The sequence below is a fragment of the Lissotriton helveticus genome, chromosome 11, assembly GCF_964261635.1.
Source record: "Lissotriton helveticus chromosome 11, aLisHel1.1, whole genome shotgun sequence".
Taxonomy (NCBI): Eukaryota; Metazoa; Chordata; class Amphibia; order Caudata; family Salamandridae; genus Lissotriton; species Lissotriton helveticus.
In genome coordinates, this window is record NC_136072.1 from 710886099 (window position 1) to 710910513 (window position 24415).

Here is a 24415-nt window from a genome sequence, read left to right on the forward strand (position 1 = left end):
TTGTTTTATGTCGAGTGCCTTGTTTAGGCTTTTGGACTCTTTCTGAGTACACTTAAGGGCCCGGTCCCAGCGCCGTAATATAGGGAAAAGAGGGTAGAAATGCGCAGTGATTGATTACTGCTCATCTGTGCCCTGTCACTCACTTTGAGTGATACGTGTTGCTATTTTTATTAATTGTATGAAAGCATGCGAAATGAGTGAGGGAGACAGGGCACTGCTGGTACGTGCCCCGTCCTTCCGTTACTTTAATTTTTAGGTCTCGTCCTGATGTGAGCAGCGCATGGCTCGTATACGACAACAGTGACATAATACGCACGGAGCTGTGATGGCCGAGTGGTTAAGGTGTTGGACTTGAAATTCAATGGGGTTTCCCTGCTTATGTTCGAATCCTGCTTGTAGCGTCATGAGATTTTGCATGAACACCATTTGGTTTGTTAAGGAAATGTTCACTTCTCGTTACGCAATCCTCATCAAGTCACAGAGTTAGACAAGCAAAAACTCAAACTAAATGTAAACATTAAGACAATTTCAACACTCAGGAAGTGTTTTAGAAAGCAGGTGGCTCGGAAGGGATCGTAGTCTGGACCTGTCCTGCCTGATCTAGACAAGTCAGGAAAAGAGTCATTTTTTTAATGAAGCGTGTCTTGTTTATTCTTTTGGACTCTTTCTGAGTACATTTAAGGGCCCGTTGCCACCACCGTAATATAGGGAAAAGAGGGTAGAAATGTGCAATTTTTGATTACCGCTCATCTGTGCCCTGTCACTCACTTTGAGTGATACGTCTTGCTATTTTTATTAATTGTATGAAAGCATGCGAAATAAGTGAGGGCAACAGGGCACTGCTGGTACCTGCCCCGTCCTTCCATTGCTTTATTTTTTAGGTCTCGGTCTGACGTGAGCAGTGCATGGCTCGTATACGACAACATGGAGCTGCGATGGCCGAGTGGTTAAGGTGTTGGACTCGAAATCAATGGGGTTTCCCTACGCAGGTCTGAATCCTGCTTGCAGCGTTGTGCGATTTTGCATGAACACCATTTGGTTTGTTAAGGAAATGTTCACTCCTCGTTACGCAATCCTCATCAAGTCACAGAGTTAAACAGCAAAAACTCAAACTAAATGTAAACATTAAGACAATTTCAACACTCAGGAAGTGTTTTAGAAAGCAGGTGGCTCGGAAGGGATCGTAGTCTGGACCTGTCCTGCCTGATCTAGACAAGTCAGGAAAAGAGTCATTTTTTTAATGAAGCGTGTCTTGTTTAGGCTTTTCAACTCTTTCTGAGTACACTTAAGGGCCCGTTGACACCGCCGTAATATAGGGAAAAGAGGGTAGAAATGCGCAGTGATTGATTACCGCTCATACGTGCCCTGTCACTCATTTTGAGTGATACGTGTTGCTATTTTTATTAATTGTATGAAAGCATGTGAAATAAGTGAGGGCAACTAGGCACTGCTGGTTCCTGCCCCGTCCTTATGTTACTTTCTTTTTTAGGTCTCGGCCTGACGTGAGCAGCGCATGGCTCATATACGACAACAGTGAGATCATAATCCTAGAGCTGCGATGGCCGAGTGGTTAAGGCGTTGGACTTGAAATTCAATGGGGTTTCCCTGTGCAGGTTCGAATCCTGCTTGCAGCATCGGGCGATTTTGCATGAACACCATTTGGTTTGTTAAGGAAATGTTCACTTCTCCTTACGCAATCCTCATCAAGTCACAGAGTAAAACAGCAAAAACTCAAACTAAATGTAAACATTAAGACAATTTCAACACTCAGGAAGTGTTTTAGAGAGCAGGTGGCTCGGAAGGGTTCGTAGTCTGGACCTGTCCTGCCTGATCTTGACGAGTCACGAAAAGAGTAATTTTTTTATGTAGCGTGTCTTGTTTAGGCTTTTGGACTCTTTCTGAGTACACTTAAGGGCCCATTTCCAGACCTGTAATATAGGGAAAAGAGGGCAGAAATGCGCAGTGAATGATTACCGCTCATCTGTGCCCTGTCACTCACTTTGAGTGATACGTGTTGCTATTTCTATTAATTGTATGAAAGCATGCGAAATAAGTGAGGGAGACAGGGCACTGCTGGTACGTGCCCAGTCCTTCCATTACTTTAATTTTTAGGTCTCGGCCTGATGTGAGCAGCGCATGGCTCGTATACGACAACAGTGACATCGTACTCACGCAGCTGCGATGGCTGACTGGTTAAGGCGTTGGACTTGAAATCTAATGGGGTTTCCCCGCGTAGGTTCGAATCCTGCTTGCAGCGTCATGAGATTTTGCATGAACACCATTTGGTTTGTTAAGGGAATTTTCACTTCTCGTTAGTCAATCCTCATCAAGTCACAGAGTTAAACAGCAAAAATTCAAAGTAAATGTAAACATTAAGACAATTTCAACACTCAGGAAGTGTTTAAGAGAGCAGGTGGTTCGGAAGGGTTCGTAGTCTGGACCTGTCCTGCCTGATCTTGACTAGTCACAAAAAGAGTAATTTGTTACGTAGCGTATCTTGTTTAGGCATTTGGACTCTTTCTGAGTACTCTTAAGGGCCCATTCCCAGCGCCGTAATATAGGGAAAAGAGGGTAGGAATGGGCAGTGATTGATTATCGCTCATCTGTGCCCTGTCACTCACTTTGAGTGATGCGTGTTGCTATTTTTATTAATTTATGAAAGCATGCGAAATGAGTGAGGGAGAGAGGGCACTGCTGGTACCTGCCCCGTCCTTTGTTGCTCTATTTTTTAGGTCTCGGTCTGACGTGAGCAGTGCATGGCTCGTATACGACAACATGGAGCTGCGATGGCCAAGTGGTTAAGGCGTTGGACTCGAAATCAATGGGGTTTCCCTGTGCAGGTCCGAACCCTGCTTGCAGCGTCGTCCGATTTTGCATGAACACCATTTGGTTTGTTAAGGAAATGTTCACTTCTCGTTACGCAATCCTCATCAAGTCACAGAGTTAAACAGCAAAAACTCAAACTAAATGTAAACATTAAGACAATTTCAACACTCAGGAAGTGTTTTAGAGAGCAGGTGGCTCGGAAGGGTTCGTAGTCTGGACCTGTCCTGCCTGATCTTGACGAGTCACGAAAAGAGTAATTTTTTTATGTAGCGTGTCTTGTTTAGGCTTTTGGACTCTTTCAATGACTCCTTCGCAGCCGAACATCTCCACTTCCAGATTCACACCGACCCAAAGACGACCCTCAGAGGCACCCTCGTCTACAGACCCCCGGGACCACGCACACAATTCAGCGAAGACATCACAGACTTCATCAGTCCACACGCCCTCCCCTCCGCTTACTACATCCTCCTAGGGGACCTCAACTTCCACCTGGAGAACAACAAGGACCGCAACACCACCGCCCTGCTGGAAAACCTCGCCAACCTCGGACTCAAGCAACTGGTCAACACCCCCACCCACTACGCCGGCCACACGCTTGATCCCGTCTTCTCTTCCAGCAAGTACATCACCTTCAGCCACGCCACCGGACTCCACTGGACCAACTTCAAAAGAACCACGACTCACCACCAGCCGCTACAGGTACCTCACAGGAATTGGAGCAAGATCACCGCGGACCAGCTCACCACCTCCCTCAGCCAGAGCCCACCCGCCATCACAACGGACCCCAACGAAGCAGCCCACAACTTTACACAGTGGCTGACCGCCTGTGCCGACGACCTCGCACCACTGAAGAACCCTCCCAGCAGACTCAGAAGCAAGAAGGCCTCCTGGTACACCGACAAACTCAAGGACTCCAAGAAGACCTGCCGCACCCTCGAGAAAGCCTGGCTCCTCGACCGGACCACAGACAACATGACCGCCCTCAAACACGCTACCCGCAAGCACCACCAGCTCATCCGTACCACCAAGAAGAAATCCCTGAAGGAACGACTGGACAACAACGCCCACGACAGCAAGGAACTCTTCACCATCGTCAAGGAGTTCTCCAACCCCAGCACCGGCACCAACGACATCACTCTGTCATAAGACCTCTGCGACTCCCTCGCCTAGTTCTTCCACCGCAAGATCGCCGACATCCACAACAGCTTCGGCACACCACCCACGCACCCAACCGTCGAACCAACGCCCCCCACCGCCACCCTTCGCAACTGGACCACGGTGACCACCTAAGACACAACCCGCACAATGAACACCATCCACTCCGGATCACCGACCGACCCCTGCCCACACCGCGTCTTCAACAAGGCCGACTCCACTATCGCACCCCAACTTCGGAACATCATCAACACCTCCTTCAACAAGCATGCAAAATGAGTGAGGGAGACAGGGCACTGCTGGTACGTGCCCCGTCCTTCAGTTACTTTAATTTTTAGGTCTCGGCCTGATGTGAGCAGCGCATGGCTCGTATACGACAACAGTGACATCATACTCACGCAGCTGCGATGGCGAGTGGTTAAGGCGTTGGACTTGAAATCCAATGGAGTTTCCCAGCGTAGGTTCGAATCCTGCTTGCAGTGTCATGAGATTTTGCATGAACACCATTTGGTTTAGTTAAGTAAATGTTCACTTCTCGTTATGCAATCCTCATCAAGTCACAGAGTTAAACGGCAAAAACTCAAACTAGATGTAAACATTGAGACAATTTCTACACCCAGGAAGTGTTTTAGAGAGCAGGTGGCTAGGAAGGGTTTGTAGTCTGGACCTGTCCTGCCTGATCTAGACAAGTCAGGAAAAGAGTAATTTTTTTTATGAAGCGTGTCTTGTTTAGGCTTTTGGACTCTTTCTGAGTACACTTAAGGGCCCGTTGCCACCACCGTAATATAGGGAAAAGAGGGTAGAAATGTGCAATTTTTGATTACCGCTCATCTGTGCCCTGTCACTCACTTTGAGTGATACGTGTTGCTATTTTTATTAATTGTATGAAAGCATGCGAAATAAGTGAGGGCAACAGGGCACTGCTGGTACCTGCCCCGTCCTTCCGTTGCTTTATTTTTTAGGTCTCGGCCTGACGTGAGCAGCGTATGGCTCATATACGACAACAGTGAGTTCATAATCCTGGAGCTGCGATGGCCGAGTGGTTAAGGCGTTGGACTCGAAATTCAATGGGGTTTCCTGTGCAGGTTCGAATCCTGCTTGCAGCATCGGGCGATTTTGCATGAACACCATTTGGTTTGTTAAGGAAATGTTCACTTCTCGTTACGCAATCATCAAGTCACAGAGTAAAACAGCAAAAACTCAAACTAAATGTAAACATTAAGACAATTTCAACACTCAGTAAGTGTTTTAGAGAGCAGGTGGTTCGAAGGGTTCGTAGTCTGGCTAGGAAGGGTTTGTAGTCTGGACCTGTCCTGCCTGATCTTGACGAGTCACGAAAAGAGTAATTGTTTTTATGTAGAGTGTCTTGTTTAGGCTTTTGGACTCTTTCTGAGTACACTTAAGGGCCCGGTCCCAGCGCCGTAATATAGGGAAAAGAGGGTAGAAATGCGCAGTGATTGATTACTGCTCATCTGTGCCCTGTCACTCACTTTGAGTGATACGTGTTGCTATTTTTATTAATTGTATGAAAGCAAGCAAAACAAGTGAGGGCAACAGAGCACTGCTGGTACCTGCCCCTTCCTTCGGTTACTTTATTTTTAGGTCTCGGTCTGACATGAGCAGCGCATGGCTCATTTACGACAACAGTGACATCATACTCATGGAGCTGCGATGGCCGAGTGGTTAAGGCGTTAGACTTGAAATCCAATGGGGTTTCCCTGCGCCGGTTCGAATCCTGCTTGCAGCGACGTACGATTTTGCATGAACACCATTTGGTTTGTTAAGGAAATTTTCACTTCTCGTTAGTCAATCATCATCAAGTCGCAGACTTAAACAGCAAAACTTCAAACTAAATGTAAACATTAAGACAATTTCAACACTCAGGAAGTGTTTAAGAGAGCAGGTGGTTCGGAAGGGTTCGTAGTCTGGGATTTGACGAGTCACGAAAAGAGTAATTTTTTTATGTAGAGTGTCTTGTTTAGGCTTTTGGACTCTTTCTGAGTACACTTAAGGGCCCGGTCCCAGCACCGTAAAATAGGGAAAAGAGGGTAGAAATGCGCAGTGATTGATTACTGCTCATCTGTGCCCTGTCACTCACTTTGAGTGATACGTGTTGCTATTTTTATTAATTGTATGAAAGCATGCGAAATGAGTGAGGGAGACAGGGCACTGCTGGTACGTGCCCCGTCCTTCCGTTACTTTAATTTTTAGGTCTCGTCCTGATGTGAGCAGCGCAATGCTCGTATACGACAACAGTGGCATCATACTCACGGAGCTGTGATGACCAAGTGGTTAAGGTGTTGGACTTGAAATCCAATGGGGTTTCCCTGCTTATGTTCGAATCCTGCTTGTAGCGTCATGAGATTTTGCATGAACACCATTTGGTTTAGTTAAGTAAATGTTCACTTCTCGTTATGCAATCATCATCAAGTCACAGAGTTAAACGGCAAAAACTCAAACTAGATTTAACAGTGAGACAATTTCCTCACCCAGGAAGTGTTTTAGAGAGCAGGTGGCTCGGAAGGGTTCATAGTCTGGAGCTGTCCTGCCTGATATAGACATGTCACGAAAAGAGTAATTTTTTTTATGAAGCGTGTCTTGTTTATTCTTTTGGACTCTTTCTGAGTACACTTAAGGGCCCGTTGCCACCACCGTAATATAGGGAAAAGAGGGTAGAAATGTGCAATTTTTGATTACCGCTCATCTGTGCCCTGTCACTCACTTTGAGTGATACGTGTTGCTATTTTTATTAATTGTATGAAAGCATGCGAAATAAGTGAGGGCAACAGGGCACTGCTGGTACCTGCCCCGTCGTTCCGTTGCTTTATTTTTTAAGTCTCGGTCTGACGTGAGCAGTGCATGGCTCGTATACGACAACATGGAGGTGCGATGGCCGAGTTTTTAAGGTGTTGGACTCTAAATCAAAGGGGTTTCCATGCGCAGGTCCGAATCCTGCTTGCAGCGTTGTGCGATTTTGCATGAACACCATTTGGTTTGTTAAGGAAATGTTCACTTCTCGTTACGCAATCCTCATCAAGTCAAAGAGTTAAACAGCAAAAACTCAAACTAAATGTAAACATTAAGACAATTTCAACACTCAGGAAGTGTTTTAGAAAGCAGGTGGCTCGGAAGGGATCGTAGTCTGGACCTGTCCTGCCTGATCTAGACAAGTCAGGAAAAGAGTCAATTTTTTTTTATGAAGCGTGTCTTGTTTAGGCTTTTGGACTCTTTCTGAGTACACTTAAGGGCCCGTTGCCACCACCGTAATATAGGGAAAAGAGGGTAGAAATGTGCAATTTTTGATTACCGCTCATCTGTGCCCTGTCACTCACTTTGAGTGATACGTGTTGCTATTTTTATTAATTGTATGAAAGCATGCGAAATGAGTGAGGGCAACAGGGCACTGCTGGTACCTGCCCCGTCGTTCCGTTGCTTTATTTTTTAAGTCTCGGTCTGACGTGAGCAGTGCATGGCTCGTATACGACAACATGGAGGTGCGATGGCCGAGTGTTTAAGGTGTTGGACTCTAAATCAAAGGGGTTTCCATGCGCAGGTCCGAATCCTGCTTGCAGCGTTGTGCGATTTTGCATGAACACCATTTGGTTTGTTAAGGAAATGTTCACTTCTCGTTACGCAATCCTCATCAAGTCAAAGAGTTAAACTGCAAAAACTCAAACTAAATGTAAACATTAAGACAATTTCAACACTCAGGAAGTGTTTTAGAAAGCAGGTGGCTCGGAAGGGATCGTAGTCTGGACCTGTCCTGCCTGATCTAGACAAGTCAGGAAAAGAGTCATTTTTTTTATGAAGCGTGTCTTGTTTAGGCTTTTGAACTCTTTCTAAATACACTTAAGGGCCCGTTGACACCGCCGTAATATAGGGAAAAGAGGGTAGAAATGCGCAGTGATTGATTACCGCTCATCCGTGCCCTGTCACTCACTTTGAGTGATACGTGTTGCTATTTTTATTAATTGTATGAAAGCATGTAAAATAAGTGAGGGCAACAGGGCACTGCTGGTTCCTGCCCCGTCCTTATGTTACTTTATTTTTTAGGTCTCGGCCTGACGTGAGCAGCGCATGGCTCATATACGACAACAGTGAAATCATAATCCTAGAGCTGCGATGGCCGAGTGGTTAAGGCGTTGGACTCGAAATTCAATGGGGTTTCCCCGTGCAGGTTCGAATCCTGCTTGCAGCATCAGGCGATTTTGCATGAACACCATTTGGTTTGTTAAGGAAATGTTCACTTCTCGTTACGCAATCCTCATCAAGTAAAACAGCAAAAACTCAAACTAAATGTAAACATTAAGACAATTTCAACACTCAGGAAGTGTTTTAGAGAGCAGGTGGCTCGGAAGGGTTCGTAGTCTGGACCTGTCCTGCCTGATCTTGACGAGTCACGAAAAGAGTAATTTTTTTATGTAGCGTGACTTGTTTAGGCTTTTGGACTCTTTCTGAGTACACTTAAGGGCCCATTTCCAGAGCTGTAATATAGGGAAAAGAGGGCAGAAATGTGCAGTGATTGATTACTGCTCATCTGTGCCCTGTCAATCACCTTGAGTGATGCGTGTTGCTATTTTTATTAATTGTATGAAAGCATGCGAAATAAGTGAGGGAGACAGGGCACTGCTGGTACGTGCCCCGTCCTTCCATTACTTTAATTTTTAGGTCTCGGCCTGATGTGAGCAGCGCATGGCTCGTATACGACAACAGTGACATCGTACTCACGCAGCTGTGATGGCCGAGTGGTTAAGGCGTTGGACTTGAAAGCTAATGGGGTTTCCCCGCGTAGGTTCGAATCCTGCTTGCAGCGTCATGAGATTTTGCATGAACTCCATTTGGTTTGTTAAGGGAATTTTCACTTCTCGTTAGTCAATCCTCATGAAGTCACAGAGTTAAACAGCAAAAATTAAAAGTAAATGTAAACATTAAGACAATTTCAACACTCAGGAAGTGTTTAAGAGAGCAGGTGGTTCGGAAGGGTTCGTAGTCTGGACCTGTCCTGCCTGATCTTGACGAGTCACAAAAAGAGTAATTTTTTATGTAGCGTATCTTGTTTAGGCATTTGGACTCTTTCTGAGTACTCTTAAGGGCCCATTCCCAGCGCCGTAATATAGGGAAAAGAGGGTAGGAATGGGCAGTGATTGATTACCGCTCATCTGTGCCCTGTCACTCACTTTGAGTGATGCGTGTTGCTATTTTTATTAATTGTATGAAAGCATGCGAAATGAGTGAGGGAGACAGGGCACTACTGGTACGTGCCCCATCCTTCCGTTACTTTAATTTTTAGGTCTCGGCCTGATGTGAGCAGCGCATGGCTCGTATACGACAACAGTGACATCATACTCACGCAACTGTGATGGCCGAGTGGTTAAGGTGTTGGACTTGAAATCCAATGGGGTTTGCCCACTTAGGTTCGAATCCTGCTTGCAGCGTCATGAGATTTTGCATGAGCACCATTTGGTTTAGTTAAGTAAATGTTCACTTCTCGTTATGCAATCATCATCAAGTCACAGAGTTAAATGGCAAAAACTCAAACTAGATGTAAACATTGAGACAATTTCCACACCCAGGAAGTGTTTTAGAGAGCAGGTGGCTCGGAAGGGTTCGTAGTCTGGAGCTGTCCTGCCTGATATAGACAAGTCACGAAAAGAGTATTTTTTTTTATGAAGCGTGTCTTGTTTGTTCTTTTGGACTCTGTCTGAGTACACTTAAGGGCCCGTTGCCACCACCGTAATATAGGGAAAATAGGGTAGAAATGTGCAGTGATTGATTACCGCTCATCTGTGCCCTGTCACTCACTTTGAGTGATACGTGTTGCTATTTTTATTAATTGTATGAAAGCATGCGAAATAAGTGAGGGCAACAGGGCACTGTTGGTACCTGCCCCGTCCTTCCGTTGCTCTATTTTTTAGGTCTCGGTCTGACGTGAGCAGTGCATGGCTCGTATACGACAACATGGAGCTGCCATGGCCGAGTGGTTAAGGCGTTGGACTCGAAATCAATGGGGTTTCCCTGCGCAGGTCCGAATCCTGCTTGCAGCGTCGTGCGATTTTGCATGAACATCATTTTGTTTGTTAAGGAAATGTTCACTTCTCGTTACGCAATCCTCATCAAGTCACAAAGTTAAACAGCAAAAACTCAAACTAAATGTAAACATTAAGACAATTTCAACACTCAGGAAGTGTTTTAGAGAGCAGGTGGCTCGGAAGGGTTCGTAATCTGAAAGAAACAGGTTAGTATTAGATTCCTTACCTTAGAATATCCCCAGGCGTCAGTCTGGATCCGGAAACTTCTGCGTAGCAGAACCCCTGCGCGTCGGTAGGCGTCGTCTGCAGGCGTCCCCTGCGGCTCCGCGTCGTCGGCGTCGTGCGCTGTGATGACGTCGCTGGAGTATATAGACTCCGCCTCCGCGCACTGACGTCAGTTCTTCTTTTTTCCGCGCCAGTTAGCGCAGATCCGAAGAGCAGTACTCCGGTCTTTTGACCAAAGTTTTTTGATTACTCTAACTCTTTAGGTGCCGGTAGGATGCCCGGTTTTAAAAATTGTGACGGGTGCGACTGCCTGATGTCGGTCACCGACCACCTTCGACTCTGCCTCCGGTGCCTGGGCTCCGACCACGACGTGGAGTCCTGCGTCGACTGCCGGGCCTTGACGAGTAAGGCTAGACGGGAGCGGTCCCGCAAGCTGCTCGAGCTCCAGCTGTCGGCCCCGCGTCGGGAGCGGTCCCGGTCCGGCCGGAGGTCGAGGGAGCGGTCGAGAGAACGGTCGCGGAGCCGCCACGAGCGCTCCGGAAGTCGTCACCATTCCTCCGGTTCCTCAGGTAAGCGACACAAGAAGTCGGGGCGTCGTCATCGCACCCCCGACTCCCCCCGACGCTCGCGCGATGCGGCCGGGGATTCGGGTGGCCCCACCCCCGCGGCTCCGCGTGGGTCGCCGACGCTGCCTGCTCCATACCCGTCGGTCCCTGGGCAAGGTGCGTCGCGCGAGGAGATAGAGGAGTTCCTCATGGCCATGAGGGCGCTGTCTCCTCCGGCGGGGCCTACGGCGCCTGCGGGCCCGGTGGTCCCGTCCGGGGGCCCGAGCGGTTCGGGTGCTCCTGCCCCGACGCCGTCGGGTGCTCCGGCCCCGACGCCGCCGGCGGCTCCTGCCCCGGCGCCGCTGGGTCCTTCAGGGTCGACGCCGGCTGGTCCGCCGGCCTCTCCGGCGCCGATTCCATCGGGGCAACCCGTGGTGCCGCCTCCGCGCGGCGCCGTGACTCCGACGCCGGTTCCGGCCGGCGTCGGGGCTCCGGCGCCGGCTCCGGGCGGCGCCACCCCCATTCCCTCTCCAATTCCGGACGCGGAGTCGGACCGGCGTCGTCCAACGCCGAGTCCGGCGCCGATGTGGCCCATTGACCCCGAGGAGCCGGTCTACATCGTTGAATCAGTCTATGGTGATGATGAAGATTATGGAGAGGGTTGGGAGGGGTCTGAGGACCCTCTGTCACGCGAGTGTCAGTACGACGTGGACTGGACAGGTGACTTGGGTGATGCCTGTGGTCTGGACGATTCTCCTAACCCTGGTTTTGTCTCGCCTCCCACTGTGGCGTCGGAGGCTGGGGCTGCTTTTTCTGTGGTGTTGATGAGGGCTGCCAAGGCCTTGAGCCTTGAGCTCCCCGTCGCAAAAGTGAAGCCTAACATCCTCACCGAGGTCTTCAAACCGCAGTCATGCCCACAGGAGCCTCTGCTGCCGTTCAATGAAGCCTTGACGGACGTTCTTTTGGGCACGTGGTCCAGGCCCGCTTCAGGTTCGCCTGTTGATAGGAACGTTGCCAGGCGCCACCGTCCGTGTTCGGACGACCCTAAGTTCCTGTCCACCCATCCCACCCCTGAGAGTCTGGTGATCCAGGCCTCAACTTCCCAATCCGCGTTCCCGTCGGCCCCGCCCGACCGGGAATCTAAGAGGTACGACCAGTATGGCAAAAAGGTCTTCTCGTCCCTGAGTCTGGGACTGCGGTCTTGCAACACCGCATGCCTCTTGGGCCGCTACACCCACTCTCTGTGGGATACGGTGGCGGAGTGTCTGCCGCAATGCCCGCAGGAGGTACGGGACAAGCTCGGCCAGGCTATGGTTGAAGGCCGAGACGCGGCGAGGTATTCCATCAGGTGTGGTCTTGATACGACCGACTCGCTGGGCAGAGCGATGTTCACGACGGTGGCGATTCGTCGCCACGCCTGGCTGAGATCCGCCAATTTTTCGGCAGATATCCAGAATGCCTTGATGGACATGCCGTTTGATGGCAGTCACCTGTTTGGCGACAAAGCGGACAACGCGCTTGAGCGCTTCAAGGACTCCAGGGTCACGGCCAAGTCCTTGGGTCTCTCGACCCAGCGCCAGCAAACGGGTTCGTTTCGCTCCTTTCGTGGCCAAGGAAGGGGCGGTCCCACACGTGCTGCCAGCCACGCACCGCAGAACACTTCTCAACGCGGTGGCGGCCGTGGATTCCGCCGTGGAGGCGGTCGGGGACAGCGGCGAGGTCAGGCCACACCTCCCCCCGCAGCAGCCTCCAAATCCTCCTAGTCCGAGCTTTCAGGCCCATGTGATGCCAGTGGGTGGCAGGGTTCGCCATCACCACTCCCGCTGGCGCGCTATCACATCGGACAGGTGGGTGCTGCAGCTCGTCCGAAGGGGCTACTCCCTCCCCTTCGAGACCACTCCTCCAGCCATGCTACCGCAGAACCACCGTGTGTCGGGGGACCACTTGACACTTCTGCAGGAGGAAGTTACGGCCCTCTTGGCCAAGGGGGCCATCGAGCGCGTTCCTGGGCCAGAAGTAGGGTGTGGTTGCTATTCCCACTACTTTCTGGTACCCAAGAAGGACAAGGGGGGCCTGCGTCCTATCTTGGATCTACGGAACGTCAACGGCTTCCTTCGGAAGGAGAAGTTCAAGATGTTGACTTTGGCTCAGGTCTTGGCTGCTCTAGACCCGCAAGACTGGATGGTGGCGTTGGACTTGCAGGATGCGTATTTTCACATCCCCGTCCTGCCGGCCCACCGGCGTTACCTACGGTTCACGGTAGGCCACGAGCACTTTCAGTTTATCGTGCTCCCATTCGGCCTTACCAGCGCCCCACGGGTGTTCACGAAAGTGATGGCGGTGGTCGCAGCTCATCTGTGCCGGTTAGGGGTTTCAGTCTTCCACTACCTCGACGACTCGTTGTTGAAGGCGGGCTCGCCCCAGACAGTCGTCCACCACCTTCAGATGACGGCAGACCTCCTGCACGAGCTGGGGTTTTCCATCAATGTGCCGAAATCACACCTGTGTCCCTCTCAAAAGCTCCTTTTCATCGGAGCGGTTCTCGACTCGGCGCAGTTTCGGGTTTATCCTCCGGAACGGCGGGTCCGGGATATTCAGGCTTTGATTCCCATCTTTCAGCCGTTTTCCCGGGTCTCGGTCAGGTTGACGCTGCGGCTTCTGGGGCTGATGGCCTCCTGCATCCTTCTGGTGCATCACGCCAGGTGGCGGATGCAGGCTCTGCAGTGGGACCTGAAGTTTCAGTGGGCCCAGGATCAGGGCAACCTATCCGACCATGTCCTGATCTCGGAGGGCACTGCGAGACAGTTGCAGTGGTGGCTTACGGACCGCGATTGGGTCAGAGGCAGATCCCTCTCCCTTCCCCAACCGGAGCACGTAGTTGTGACGGACGCGTCCCTCCAGGGCTGGGGTGGCCACTTGGGAGAGGCGGAGATCAGAGGCATCTGGTCTCCGGCGGAGTCCCGGCTCCATATCAACATGTTGGAGCTGCGGGCGATTCGCCTAGCACTGAAGGCATTCCTCCCCTTTGTCAACGGGAGTGTAGTGCAGGTGTTCACGGACAACACCACCGCCATGTGGTACTGCAACAAGCAGGGCGGAGTGGGGTCGTGGACCCTTTGCCAGGAGGCTCTGCGCCTCTGGCAATGGCTGGAACGTCAGGGCGTGACTCTGACGGTTCAACACCTGGCAGGTTCTCTGAACGCCAGGGCGGACGAACTCAGCCGTCGGTGCTCGGTGGATCACGAATGGCGTCTGAACTCGGACGTGGCGAAAGGCCTCTTTCTGCAATGGGGAGAGCCTTGGTTAGATCTATTCGCCACAGAAGAGAACGCGCAATGTCATCAGTTCTGCGCGTTGGAGTTTCCAAGACGGCACTCGCTCGGCGACGCCTTTCGGCGCGAGTGGAGTTGCGGTCTGTTGTACGCCTTTCCGCCTATTCCACTTCTGCCCAGAGTGCTGAAGAAGATCAGGCGCGACCGGGCCCAAGTTATCCTTGTGGCTCCGGACTGGGCTCGAAGGTACTGGTATCCCGAGCTACTCAGCATGTCAGTCGGTCCCTCGATCCGCCTGCCCCTTCAGGAGGACCTTCTGTCGCAGCAGCAGGGGACGGTCCTCCACCCGAACCTGTCCAGTCTCCACCTCCATGCGTGGAGATTGAGCGGCGACAGTTGAGGCCATTTGACTTGCCTCCTGATGTGATTCTGGCAGCCAGGCGTCCCTCCACAAAGTCGGTATACGCCTGCCGGTGGAACAGATTTGTGGCATGGTGCACAGCAAAGGCTGTAGATCCCCTTTCTGCCCCTCTCTCCGAGGTTCCCCTCTTTCTTCTCTCTCTTGCCCAGCAGGGCTCTGCTCTGGGCACTATCAAGGGCTACCTTTCTGCCCTTTCCGCCTTCTTAAGGCTACCTGATCAGCCATCTTTGTTCAAGTCCCCTATTGTAACGAGATTCTTGAAGGGCATCACGCACATGTATCCACCTGTTCCGTTCGTGATGCCTCAGTGGGACTTGAACCTGGTTCTGACTTTCTTGATGTGCGCTCCCTTTGAGCTGCTTCATTCCTGTCCTCTCCGTCTCCTGACTTTAAAGACGGCCTTCCTGGTTGCCATCACCTCTGCCAGGAGAGTGAGTGAGCTCCAGGCTCTTTCTGTCAAACCTCCTTTCATGTCCATTCATCCAGACAAGGTGGTTCTGAGAACTAGACCTTCTTTCCTGCCCAAAGTAGTTTCTGCTTTTCACATCGGGCAGTCCATCACCTTACCCTCCTTCTTCCCGCCTCTGCATCCTTCAAAAGATGAAGAGCGGCTCCATCGTCTGGACCCAAAACGTGCGCTTTCATTTTATATGTATCGCACACGCCAGTTCCGGGTGGATGACCAACTGTTTGTTGGCTACGTGGGTGAGAAGAAGGGAAGGGCGGTACAGAAACGAACCATCTCTCGGTGGGTCGTCCTGTGCATCAAAGCGTGCTACACTTTGGCTCGGAAGGAGCCTCCTGTTGGGCTGAGAGCCCATTCCACTCGGGCCACGGCGGCTACTACTGCCCTGGGCCGGGGAGTCCCTTTGCAGGACATTTGCCAGGCGGCTACGTGGGCCTCGCTGCACACCTTTGCGAGGCACTACTGCCTGGACAGTCAAGTCCGGAGGGATGGCTTCTTTGGCCGTTCGGTCCTCCAGGACTTTCTGGTGTAGGATTGTATTGGTTCGCAGACCACCACCGGGGTTGGTATTGCTGGGGTATCTATTCTAAGGTAAGGAATCTAATACTAACCTGTTTCTTTCAGATGAACAAGTTACTTACCCACCTCACCCACGCACCCAAAGCCCTACACGACCAAGGCCCGAGCTACCTCAACAGCCGGATCAACTTCTACGCTCCCAAACGCCACCTCCGATCAGCCAACTACGCCCTCGCCGCCGTCCCCCGCATCCGAAGAGCGACTACAGGAGGAAGGTCCTTCTCCTACCTGGCCGCCAAGACCTGGAACTCCCTCCCGACCGACCTGCGCCTGACCCGAGACCACCTCTCCTTCAGGAAGAAGCTGAAGACCTGGCTGTTCGAGCAGTAGCGGCACCCCCCCTCCCCCAGCGCCTTGAGACCCTACGGGTATGTAGCGCGCTCTATAAGTGTCTTTGATTGATTGATTGATTGATTGACTTACCTTCGGTAACGATATATCTGTAAGAAACAGTAGTTAGTATTAGATTCCTTACCGCCCCGCCCATCCTCCCCGTTCTGCGAACTGATACCTAGGGTTAAGGACATCCCTTTAGGGCCCTAGTTTCAAATGGCACCAGTGTTGGTTTTCGCATGGCTCTGCGTGTTCTGGCGCGGAAAAGCTGTGTGCAAAGAACTGACGTCAGCGCGCGGAGGCGGCGTCTATATACTCCAGCGACGTCATCACGGCGCACGACGCCGACGACGCGGAGCCGCAGGGGACGCCTGCAGACGACGCCTACCGACGCGCAGGGGTACTGCTACGCAAAAGTTTCCGGATCCAGACTGACGCCTGGGGATATTCTAAGGTAAGGAATCTAATACTAACTACTGTTTCTTACAGATATATCGTTACCGAAGGTAAGTAACTTGTTCGTCTGGACCTGTCCTGCCTGATCTTGACGAGTCACGAAAAGAGTAATTTTTTTATGTAGCGTGTCTTGTTTAGGCTTTTGGACTCTTTCTGAGTACACTTAAGGGCCCATTCCCAGAGCCGTAATATAGGGAAAAGAGGGCAGAAATGTGCAGTGATTGATTACTGCTCATCTGTGCCCTGTCACTCACTTTGAGTGATGCGTGTTGCTATTTTTATTAATTGTATGAAAGCATGCGAAATAGGTGAGGGAGACAGGGCACTGCTGGTACGTGCCCTGTCCTTCCGTTACTTTAATTTTTAGGTCTCGGCCTGATGTGAGCAGCGCATGGCTCGTATACGAGAACAGTGACATCATACTCTCGCAGCTGCTATGGCGAGTGGTTAAGGCGTTGGACTTGAAATCCAATGGGGTTTCCCCGCGTAGGTTCGAATCCTGCTTGCAGTGTCATGAGATTTTGCATGAACACCATTTGGTTTAGTTAAGTAAATGTTCATTTCTCTTTATGCAATCCTCATCAAGTCACAGAGTTAAACGGCAAAAACTCAAACTAGATGTAAACATTGAGACAATTTCTACACCCAGGAAGTGTTTTAGAGAGCAGGTGGCTAGTAAGGGTTTGTAGTCTGGACCTGTCCTGCCTGATCTAGACAAGTCAGGAAAAGAGTAATTTTTTTTATGAAGCGTGTCTTGTTTAGGCTTTTGGACTCTTTCTGAGTACACTTAAGGGCAGGTTGCCACCGCCGTAATATAGGGAAAAGAGGGTAGAAATGCGCAGTGAATGATTACCGCTCATCTGTGCCCTGTCACTCACTTTGAGTGATACGTGTTGCCATTTCTATTAATTGTATGAAAGCATGTGAAATAAGTGAGGGCAACAGGGCACTGCTGGTTCCTGCCCCGTCCTTACGTTACTTTATTTTTTAGGTCTCGGCCTGACGTGAGCAGCGCATGGCTCATATACGACAACAGTGACATCATCCTCATGGAGCTGCGATGGCCGAGTGGTTAAGGCGTTGGACTCAAAATTCAATGGGGTTTCCCTGCGCAGGTTCAAATCCTGCTTGCAGCATCGTGCGATTTTGCATGAACACCATTTGGTTTGTTAAGGAAATGTTCACTTCTCGTTACGCAATCCTCATCAAGTCACAGAGTTAAACAGCAAAAACTCAAACTAAATGTAAACATTAAGACAATTTCAACACTCAGGAAGTGTTTTAGAGAGCAGGTGGTTCGAAGGGTTCGTAGTCTGGACCTGTCCTGCCTGATCTTGACGAGTCACGAAAAGAGTAATTTTTTTTATGTAGAGTGTCTTGTTTAGGCTTTTGGACTCTTTCTGAGTACACTTAAGGGCCCGGTCCCAGCGACGTAATATAGGGAAAAGAGGGTAGAAATGCGCAGTGATTGATTACTGCTCATCTGTGCCCTGTCACTCACTTTGAGTGATACGTGTTGCTATTTTTATTAATTGTATGAAAGCAAGCGAAATAAGTGAGGGCAACAGAGCACTGCTGGTACCTGCCCCGTCCTTATGTTACTTTATTTTTTAGGTCTCGGCCTGACATGAGCAGCGCATGGCTCATATACGACAACAGTGACATCATAATCATGGAGTTGAGATGGCCGAGTGGTTAACGCGTTGGACTCGAAATCCAATGGGGTTTCCCTGCGCAGGTTCGAATCCTGCTTGCAGCGACGTACGATTTTGCATGAACACCATTTGGTTTGTTAAGGAAATTTTCACTTCTCGTTAGTCAATCCTCATCAAGTCACAAAGTTAAACAGCAAAAATTCAAATTAAATGTAAACATTAACACAATTTCAACACTCAGGAAGTGTTTAAGAGAGCAGGTGGTTCGGAAGGGTTCGTAATCTGGACCTGTCCTGCCTGATCTTGACGAGTCACAAAAAGAGTAATTTTTTTATGTAACGTGTCTTGTTTAGGCATTTGGACTCTTTCTGAGTACTCTTAAGGGCCCATTCCCGGTGCCGTAATATAGGGAAAAGAGGGTAGGAATGTACAGTGATTGATTACCGCTCATCTGTGCCCTGTCACTCACTTTGAGTGATGCGTGTTGCTATTTTTATTAATTGTATGAAAGCATGCGAAATGAGTGAGGGAGACAGGGCACTGCTGGTACGTGCCCCGTCCTTCCGTTACTTTAATTTTTAGGTCTCGGCCTGATGTGAGCAGCGCATGGCTCGTATACGACAACAGTGACATCATACTCATGCGGCTGCGATGGCCGAGTGGTTAAGGCATTGGACTTGAAATCCAATGTGGTTTCCCCGCTTAGGTTCGAATCCTGCTTGCAGCGTCATGAGATTTTGCATGACCACCATTTGTTTTAGTTAAGTAAATGTTCACTTCTCGTTATGCAATCATCATCAAGTCACAGAGTTAAACGGCAAAAACTCAAACTAGATGTAAACATTGAGACAATTTCCTCACCCAGGAAGTGTTTTAGAGAGCAGGTGGCTCGGAAGGGTTCGTAGTCTGGAGCTGTCCTGCCTGATATAGACAAGTCACGAAAAGAGTAATTTTTTTATGAAGCGTGTCTTGTTTATTCTTTTGGACTCTTCTGAGTACACTTAAGGGCCCGTTATACCATCGTAATATAGGGAAAAGAGGGTAGAAATGTGCAGTGATTGATTACCGTTCATCTGTGCCCTGTCACTCACTTTGAGTGATACGTGTTCCTATTTTTATTAATTGTATGAAAGCATGCGAAATAAGTGAGGGCAACAGGGCACTGCTGGTACCTGCCCCGTCCTTCCGTTGCTTTATTTTTTAGGTCTCGGTCTGACGTGAGCAGTGCATGGCTCGTATACGACAACATGGAGCTGCGATGGCCGAGTGGTTAAGGCGTTGGACTCGAAATCCAATTGGGTTTCCCTGCGCAGGTTTGAATTCTGCTTGCAGTATGTTTTTGCATGAACACCATTTGGTTTGTTAAGGAAATTTTCACTTCTCGTTAGTCAATCCTCATCAAGTCACAGAGTTAAACAGCAAAAATTCAAATTAAATGTAAACATTAAGACAATTTCAACACTCAGGAAGTGTTTTAGAGAGCAGGTGGCTCGGAAGGATTCGTAATCTGGACCTGTCCTGCCTGATCTTGACGAGTCACGAAAAGAGTAATTTTTTATGTAGCGTGTCTTGTTTAGGCTTTTGGACTCTTTCTGAGTACACTTAAGGGCCCATTCCCAGCGCTGTAATATAGGGAAAAGAGGGCAGAAATGTGCAGTGATTGATTACTGCTCATCTGTGCCCTGTCGCTCACTTTGAGTGATGCGTGTTGCTATTTTTATTAATTGTATGAAAGCATGCGAAATAAGTGAGGGAGACAGGGCACTGCTGGTACGTGCCCCGTCCTTCCGTTACTTTAATTTTTAGGTCTCGGCCTGATGTGAGCAGCGCATGGCTCGTATACGACAACAGTGACATTGTACTCACGCAGCTGCGATGGCCGAGTGGTTAAGGCGTTGGACTTGAAATCCAATGGGGTTTCCCCGCGTAGGTTCGAATCCTGCTTGCAGCGTCATGAGATTTTGCATGAACACCATTTGGTTCAGTTAAGTAAATGTTCACTTCTCGTTATGCAATCCTCATCAAGTCACAGAGTTAAACGGCAAAAACTCAAACTAGATGTAAACATTGAGGCAATTTCTACACCCAGGAAGTGTTTTAGAGGGCAGGTGGCTAGGAAGGGTTTGTAGTCTGGACCTGTCCTGCCTGATCTAGACAAGTCAGGAAAAGAGTAATTTTTTTTATGTACAGTGTCTTGTTTAGGCTTTTGGACTCTTTCTGAGTACACTTAAGGGCCCGGTCCCAGCGCCGTAATATAGGGAAAAGAGGGTAGAAATGGCAGTGATTGATTACTGCTCATCTGTGCCCTGCCACTCACTTTGAGTGATACGTGTTGCTATTTTTATTAATTGTATGAAAGCAAGCGAAATAAGTGAGGGCAACAGAGCACTGCTGGTACCTGCCCCTTCCTTCGGTTACTTTATTTTTTAGGTCTCGGTCTGACTTGAGCAGCGCATGGCTCATATACGACAACAGTGACATTATACTCATGGAGCTGCGATGGCCGAGTGATTAAGGCGTTGGACTCGAAATCCAATGGGGTTTCACTGTGCAGGTTTGAATCCTGCTTGCAGCGACGTACGATTTTGCATGAACACCATTTGGTTTGTTGAGGAAATTTTCACTTCTCGTTAGTCAATCCTCATCAAGTCACAGAGTTAAACAGCAAAAATTCCAATTAAATGTAAACATTAAGACAATTTCAACACTCAGGAAGTGTTTAAGAGAGCAGGTGGTTCGGAAGGGTTCGTAATCTGGACCTGTCCTGCCTGATCTTGACGAGTCACAAAAAGAGTAATTTTTTTATGTAGCGTGTCTTGTTTAGGCATTTGGACTCTTTCTGAGTACTCTTAAGGGCCCATTCCCAGTGCCGTAATATAGGGAAAAGAGGGTAGGAATATGCAGTGATTGATTACTGCTCATCTGTGCCCTGTCACTCACTTTGAGTGATGCGTGTTGCTATTTTTATTAATTGTATGAAAGCATGCGAAATGAGTGAGGGAGACAGGGCACTGCTGGTACGTGCCCCGTCCTTCGGTTACTTTAATTTTTAGGTCTCGGCCTGATGTGAGCAGCGCATGGCTCATATACGACAACAGTGACATCATACTCACGCAGCTGTGATGGCCGAGTGGTTAAGGCGTTGGACTTGAAATCCAATGTGGTTTCCCCGCTTAGGTTTGAATCCTGCTTGCAGCGTCATGAGATTTTGCATGAACACCATTTGGTTTAGTTAAGTAAATGTTCAATTCTCGTTATGCTATCATCATCAAGTCACAGAGTTAAACAGCAAAAACTCAAACTAGATGTAAACATTGAGACAATTTCCACACCCAGGAAGTGTTTTAGAGAGCAGGTGGCTCGGAAGGGTTCGTAGTCTGGAGCTGTCCTGCCTGATATAGACAAGTCACGAAAAGAGTAATTTTTTTTATGAAGCGTGTCTTGTTTATTCTTTTGGACTCTTTCTGAGTACACTTAAGGGCCCGTTGCCCCCACCGTAATATAGGGAAAAGGGGGTAGAAATGTGCAGTGATTGCTTACCGCTCATCTGTGCCCTGTCACTCACTTTGAGTGATACGTGTTCCTATTTTTATTAATTGTATGAAAGCATGCGAAATAAGTGAGGGCAACAGGGCACTGCTGGTACCTGCCCCGTCCTTCCGTTGCTCTATTTTTTAGGTCTCGGTCTGACGTGAGCAGTGCATGGCTCGTATACGACAACATGGAGCTGCGATGGCCGAGTGGTTAAGGCGTTGGACTCGAAATCAATGGGGTTTCCCAGCGCAGGTCCGAATCCTGCTTGCAGCGTCGTGCGATTTTGCATGAACACCATTTGGTTTGTTAAGGAAATGTTCACTTCTCGTTACGCAATCCTCATCAAGTCACAGAGTTAAACAGCAAAAACTCAAACTAAATGTAAACATTAAGACAATTTCAACACTCAGGAAGAGTTTTAGAGAGCAGGTGGCTTGGAAGGGTTCGTAGTCTGGACCTGTCCTGCCTGATCTTGACGAGTCACGAAAAGAGTAATTTTTTTATGTAGCGTGTCTTGTTTAGGCTTTTGGACTCTTTCTGAGTACACTTAAGGACCCATTCCCAGAGCTGTAATATAGGGAAAAGAGGGCAGAAATGTGCAGTGATTGATTACTGCTCATCTGTGCCCTGTCACTCACTTTGAGTGATGCATGTTGCTATTTTTATTAATTGTATGAAAGCATGCGAAATAAGTGAGGGAGACAGGGCACTGCTGGTACGTGCCCCGTAATTCCGTTACTTTAAGTTTTTAGGTCTCGGCCTGATGTGAGCAGCGCATGGCTCGTATACGACAACAATTACATCATACTCGTGCAGCTGCGATGGCTGAGTGGTTAAGGCGTTGCACTTGAAATCCAATGGGGTTTCCCCGCGTAGGTTCGAATCCTGCTTGCAGCGTCATGAGATTTTGCATGAACACCATTTGGTTTAGTTAAGTAAATGTTCACTTCTCGTTATGCAATCCTCATCAAGTCACAGAGTTAAACGGCAAAAACTCAAACTAGATGTAAACATTGAGGCAATTTCTACACCCAGGAAGTGTTTTAAAGAGCAGGTGGCTAGGAAGGGTTTGTAGTCTGGACTTGTCCTGCCTGATCTAGACAAGTCAGGAAAAGAGTAATTTTTTTTATGAAGCGTGTCTTGTTTAGGCTTTTGGACTCTTTCTGAGTACACTTAAGGGCCCATTGCCACCGCCGTAAAATAGGGAAAAGAGGGTAGAAATGCGCAGTGAATGATTACCGCTCATCTGTGCCCTGTCACTCTCTTTGAGTGATACGTGTTGCTATTTTTATTAATTGTATGAAAGCATGTGAAATAAGTGAGGGCAACAGGGCACTGCTGGTTCCTGCCCCGTCCTTATGTTACTTTATTTTTTAGGTCTCTGCCTGACGTGAGCAGCGCATGGCTCATATACGACAACAGTGACATCATACTCATGGAGCTGCGATGGCCGAGTGGTTAAGGCGTTGGACTTGAAATTCAATGGGGTTTCCCTGCGCAGGTTCGAATCCTGCTTGCAACATCGGCCGATTTTGCATGAACACCATTTGGTTTGTTAAGGAAATGTTCACTTCTCGTTACGAAATCCTCATCAAGTCACAGAGTTAAACAGCAAAAACTCAAACTAAATGTAAACATTTAGACAATTTCAACACTCAGGAAGTGTTTTAGTGAGCAGGTGGTTCGAAGGGTTCGTAGTCTTGACCTGTCCTGCCTGATCTTGACGAGTCACGAAAAGAGTAATTTTTTTATGTAGAGTGTCTTGTTTAGGCTTTTGGACTCTTTCTGAGTACACTTAAGGGCCCGGTCCCAGCGCCGTAATATAGGGAAAATAGGGTAGAAATGCGCAGTGATTGATTACTGCTCATCTGTGCCCTTTCACTCACTTTGAGTGATACGTGTTGCTATTTTTATTAATTGTATGAAAGCAAGCGAAATAAGTGAGGGCAACAGAGCACTGCTGGTACCTGCCCCGTCCTTATGTTACTTTATTTTTTAGGTCTCGGCCTGACATGAGCAGCGCATGGCTCATATATGACAACAGTGACTTCATAATCATGGAGTTGAGATGGCCGAGTGGTTAAGGCGTTGGACTCGAAATCCAATGGGGTTTCCCTGCGCAGGTTCGAATCCTGCTTGCAGCGACGTACGATTTTGCATGAACACCATTTGGTTTGTTAAGGAAATTTTCACTTCTCGTTAGTCAATCCTCATCAAGTCACAAAGTTAAACAGCAAAAATTCAAATTAAATGTAAACATTAAGACAATTTCAACACTCAGGAAGTGTTTAAGAGAGCAGGTGGTTCGGAAGGGTTCGTAATCTGGACCTGTCCTGCCTGATCTTGACGAGTCACAAAAAGAGTAATTTTTTTATGTAACGTGTCTTGTTTAGGCATTTGGACTCTTTCTGAGTACTCTTAAGGGCCCATTCCCGGTGCCGTAATATAGGGAAAAGAGGGTAGGAATGTACAGTGATTGATTACCGCTCATCTGTGCCCTGTCACTCACTTTGAGTGATGCGTGTTGCTATTTTTATTAATTGTATGAAAGCATGCGAAATGAGTGAGGGAGACAGGGCACTGCTGGTACGTGCCCCGTCCTTCCGTTACTTTAATTTTTAGGTCTCGGCCTGATGTGAGCAGCGCATGGCTCGTATACGACAACAGTGACATCATACTCATGCGGCTGCGATGGCCGAGTGGTTAAGGCATTGGACTTGAAATCCAATGTGGTTTCCCCGCTTAGGTTCGAATCCTGCTTGCAGCGTCATGAGATTTTGCATGACCACCATTTGTTTTAGTTAAGTAAATGTTCACTTCTCGTTATGCAATCATCATCAAGTCACAGAGTTAAACGGCAAAAACTCAAACTAGATGTAAACATTGAGACAATTTCCTCACCCAGGAAGTGTTTTAGAG

General features: G+C 48.7%; 25 non-coding genes across 25 annotated transcripts; all 25 read left to right on the top strand.

The window, feature by feature from the left end:
* The first annotated feature begins 319 nt into the window (after positions 1–319).
* On the top strand, positions 320–401 carry TRNAS-UGA (transfer RNA serine (anticodon UGA)). Its single transcript has one exon. It is a non-coding gene; the product is annotated as a tRNA-Ser (tRNA).
* A 528-nt stretch (positions 402–929) lies between these two features.
* TRNAS-CGA (transfer RNA serine (anticodon CGA)) lies at positions 930–1010 on the top strand. Its single transcript has one exon. It is a non-coding gene; the product is annotated as a tRNA-Ser (tRNA).
* Positions 1011–1552: 542 nt separating this feature from the next.
* On the top strand, positions 1553–1634 carry TRNAS-UGA (transfer RNA serine (anticodon UGA)). The gene has a single exon. It is a non-coding gene; the product is annotated as a tRNA-Ser (tRNA).
* Positions 1635–2175: 541 nt separating this feature from the next.
* On the top strand, positions 2176–2257 carry TRNAS-UGA (transfer RNA serine (anticodon UGA)). Its single transcript has one exon. It is a non-coding gene; the product is annotated as a tRNA-Ser (tRNA).
* Positions 2258–2780: 523 nt separating this feature from the next.
* TRNAS-CGA (transfer RNA serine (anticodon CGA)) lies at positions 2781–2861 on the top strand. The gene has a single exon. It is a non-coding gene; the product is annotated as a tRNA-Ser (tRNA).
* A 1521-nt stretch (positions 2862–4382) lies between these two features.
* TRNAS-UGA (transfer RNA serine (anticodon UGA)) lies at positions 4383–4463 on the top strand. The gene has a single exon. It is a non-coding gene; the product is annotated as a tRNA-Ser (tRNA).
* Positions 4464–5006: 543 nt separating this feature from the next.
* TRNAS-CGA (transfer RNA serine (anticodon CGA)) lies at positions 5007–5087 on the top strand. Its single transcript has one exon. It is a non-coding gene; the product is annotated as a tRNA-Ser (tRNA).
* A 559-nt stretch (positions 5088–5646) lies between these two features.
* Positions 5647–5728, top strand: TRNAS-UGA (transfer RNA serine (anticodon UGA)). Its single transcript has one exon. It is a non-coding gene; the product is annotated as a tRNA-Ser (tRNA).
* Positions 5729–8097: 2369 nt separating this feature from the next.
* TRNAS-CGA (transfer RNA serine (anticodon CGA)) lies at positions 8098–8179 on the top strand. The gene has a single exon. It is a non-coding gene; the product is annotated as a tRNA-Ser (tRNA).
* A 533-nt stretch (positions 8180–8712) lies between these two features.
* On the top strand, positions 8713–8794 carry TRNAS-UGA (transfer RNA serine (anticodon UGA)). The gene has a single exon. It is a non-coding gene; the product is annotated as a tRNA-Ser (tRNA).
* A 540-nt stretch (positions 8795–9334) lies between these two features.
* Positions 9335–9416, top strand: TRNAS-UGA (transfer RNA serine (anticodon UGA)). The gene has a single exon. It is a non-coding gene; the product is annotated as a tRNA-Ser (tRNA).
* Positions 9417–9944: 528 nt separating this feature from the next.
* On the top strand, positions 9945–10025 carry TRNAS-CGA (transfer RNA serine (anticodon CGA)). Its single transcript has one exon. It is a non-coding gene; the product is annotated as a tRNA-Ser (tRNA).
* Positions 10026–16737: 6712 nt separating this feature from the next.
* Positions 16738–16818, top strand: TRNAS-UGA (transfer RNA serine (anticodon UGA)). Its single transcript has one exon. It is a non-coding gene; the product is annotated as a tRNA-Ser (tRNA).
* A 543-nt stretch (positions 16819–17361) lies between these two features.
* Positions 17362–17443, top strand: TRNAL-CAA (transfer RNA leucine (anticodon CAA)). Its single transcript has one exon. It is a non-coding gene; the product is annotated as a tRNA-Leu (tRNA).
* A 541-nt stretch (positions 17444–17984) lies between these two features.
* On the top strand, positions 17985–18066 carry TRNAS-CGA (transfer RNA serine (anticodon CGA)). The gene has a single exon. It is a non-coding gene; the product is annotated as a tRNA-Ser (tRNA).
* Positions 18067–18607: 541 nt separating this feature from the next.
* On the top strand, positions 18608–18689 carry TRNAS-UGA (transfer RNA serine (anticodon UGA)). The gene has a single exon. It is a non-coding gene; the product is annotated as a tRNA-Ser (tRNA).
* Positions 18690–19214: 525 nt separating this feature from the next.
* Positions 19215–19296, top strand: TRNAS-CGA (transfer RNA serine (anticodon CGA)). Its single transcript has one exon. It is a non-coding gene; the product is annotated as a tRNA-Ser (tRNA).
* Positions 19297–19831: 535 nt separating this feature from the next.
* On the top strand, positions 19832–19913 carry TRNAS-UGA (transfer RNA serine (anticodon UGA)). Its single transcript has one exon. It is a non-coding gene; the product is annotated as a tRNA-Ser (tRNA).
* A 542-nt stretch (positions 19914–20455) lies between these two features.
* Positions 20456–20537, top strand: TRNAS-CGA (transfer RNA serine (anticodon CGA)). Its single transcript has one exon. It is a non-coding gene; the product is annotated as a tRNA-Ser (tRNA).
* A 541-nt stretch (positions 20538–21078) lies between these two features.
* TRNAS-UGA (transfer RNA serine (anticodon UGA)) lies at positions 21079–21160 on the top strand. The gene has a single exon. It is a non-coding gene; the product is annotated as a tRNA-Ser (tRNA).
* Positions 21161–21688: 528 nt separating this feature from the next.
* TRNAS-CGA (transfer RNA serine (anticodon CGA)) lies at positions 21689–21769 on the top strand. Its single transcript has one exon. It is a non-coding gene; the product is annotated as a tRNA-Ser (tRNA).
* Positions 21770–22311: 542 nt separating this feature from the next.
* TRNAS-UGA (transfer RNA serine (anticodon UGA)) lies at positions 22312–22393 on the top strand. The gene has a single exon. It is a non-coding gene; the product is annotated as a tRNA-Ser (tRNA).
* A 543-nt stretch (positions 22394–22936) lies between these two features.
* TRNAS-UGA (transfer RNA serine (anticodon UGA)) lies at positions 22937–23018 on the top strand. Its single transcript has one exon. It is a non-coding gene; the product is annotated as a tRNA-Ser (tRNA).
* A 540-nt stretch (positions 23019–23558) lies between these two features.
* TRNAS-CGA (transfer RNA serine (anticodon CGA)) lies at positions 23559–23640 on the top strand. Its single transcript has one exon. It is a non-coding gene; the product is annotated as a tRNA-Ser (tRNA).
* Positions 23641–24181: 541 nt separating this feature from the next.
* Positions 24182–24263, top strand: TRNAS-UGA (transfer RNA serine (anticodon UGA)). The gene has a single exon. It is a non-coding gene; the product is annotated as a tRNA-Ser (tRNA).
* Positions 24264–24415: the final 152 nt, after the last annotated feature.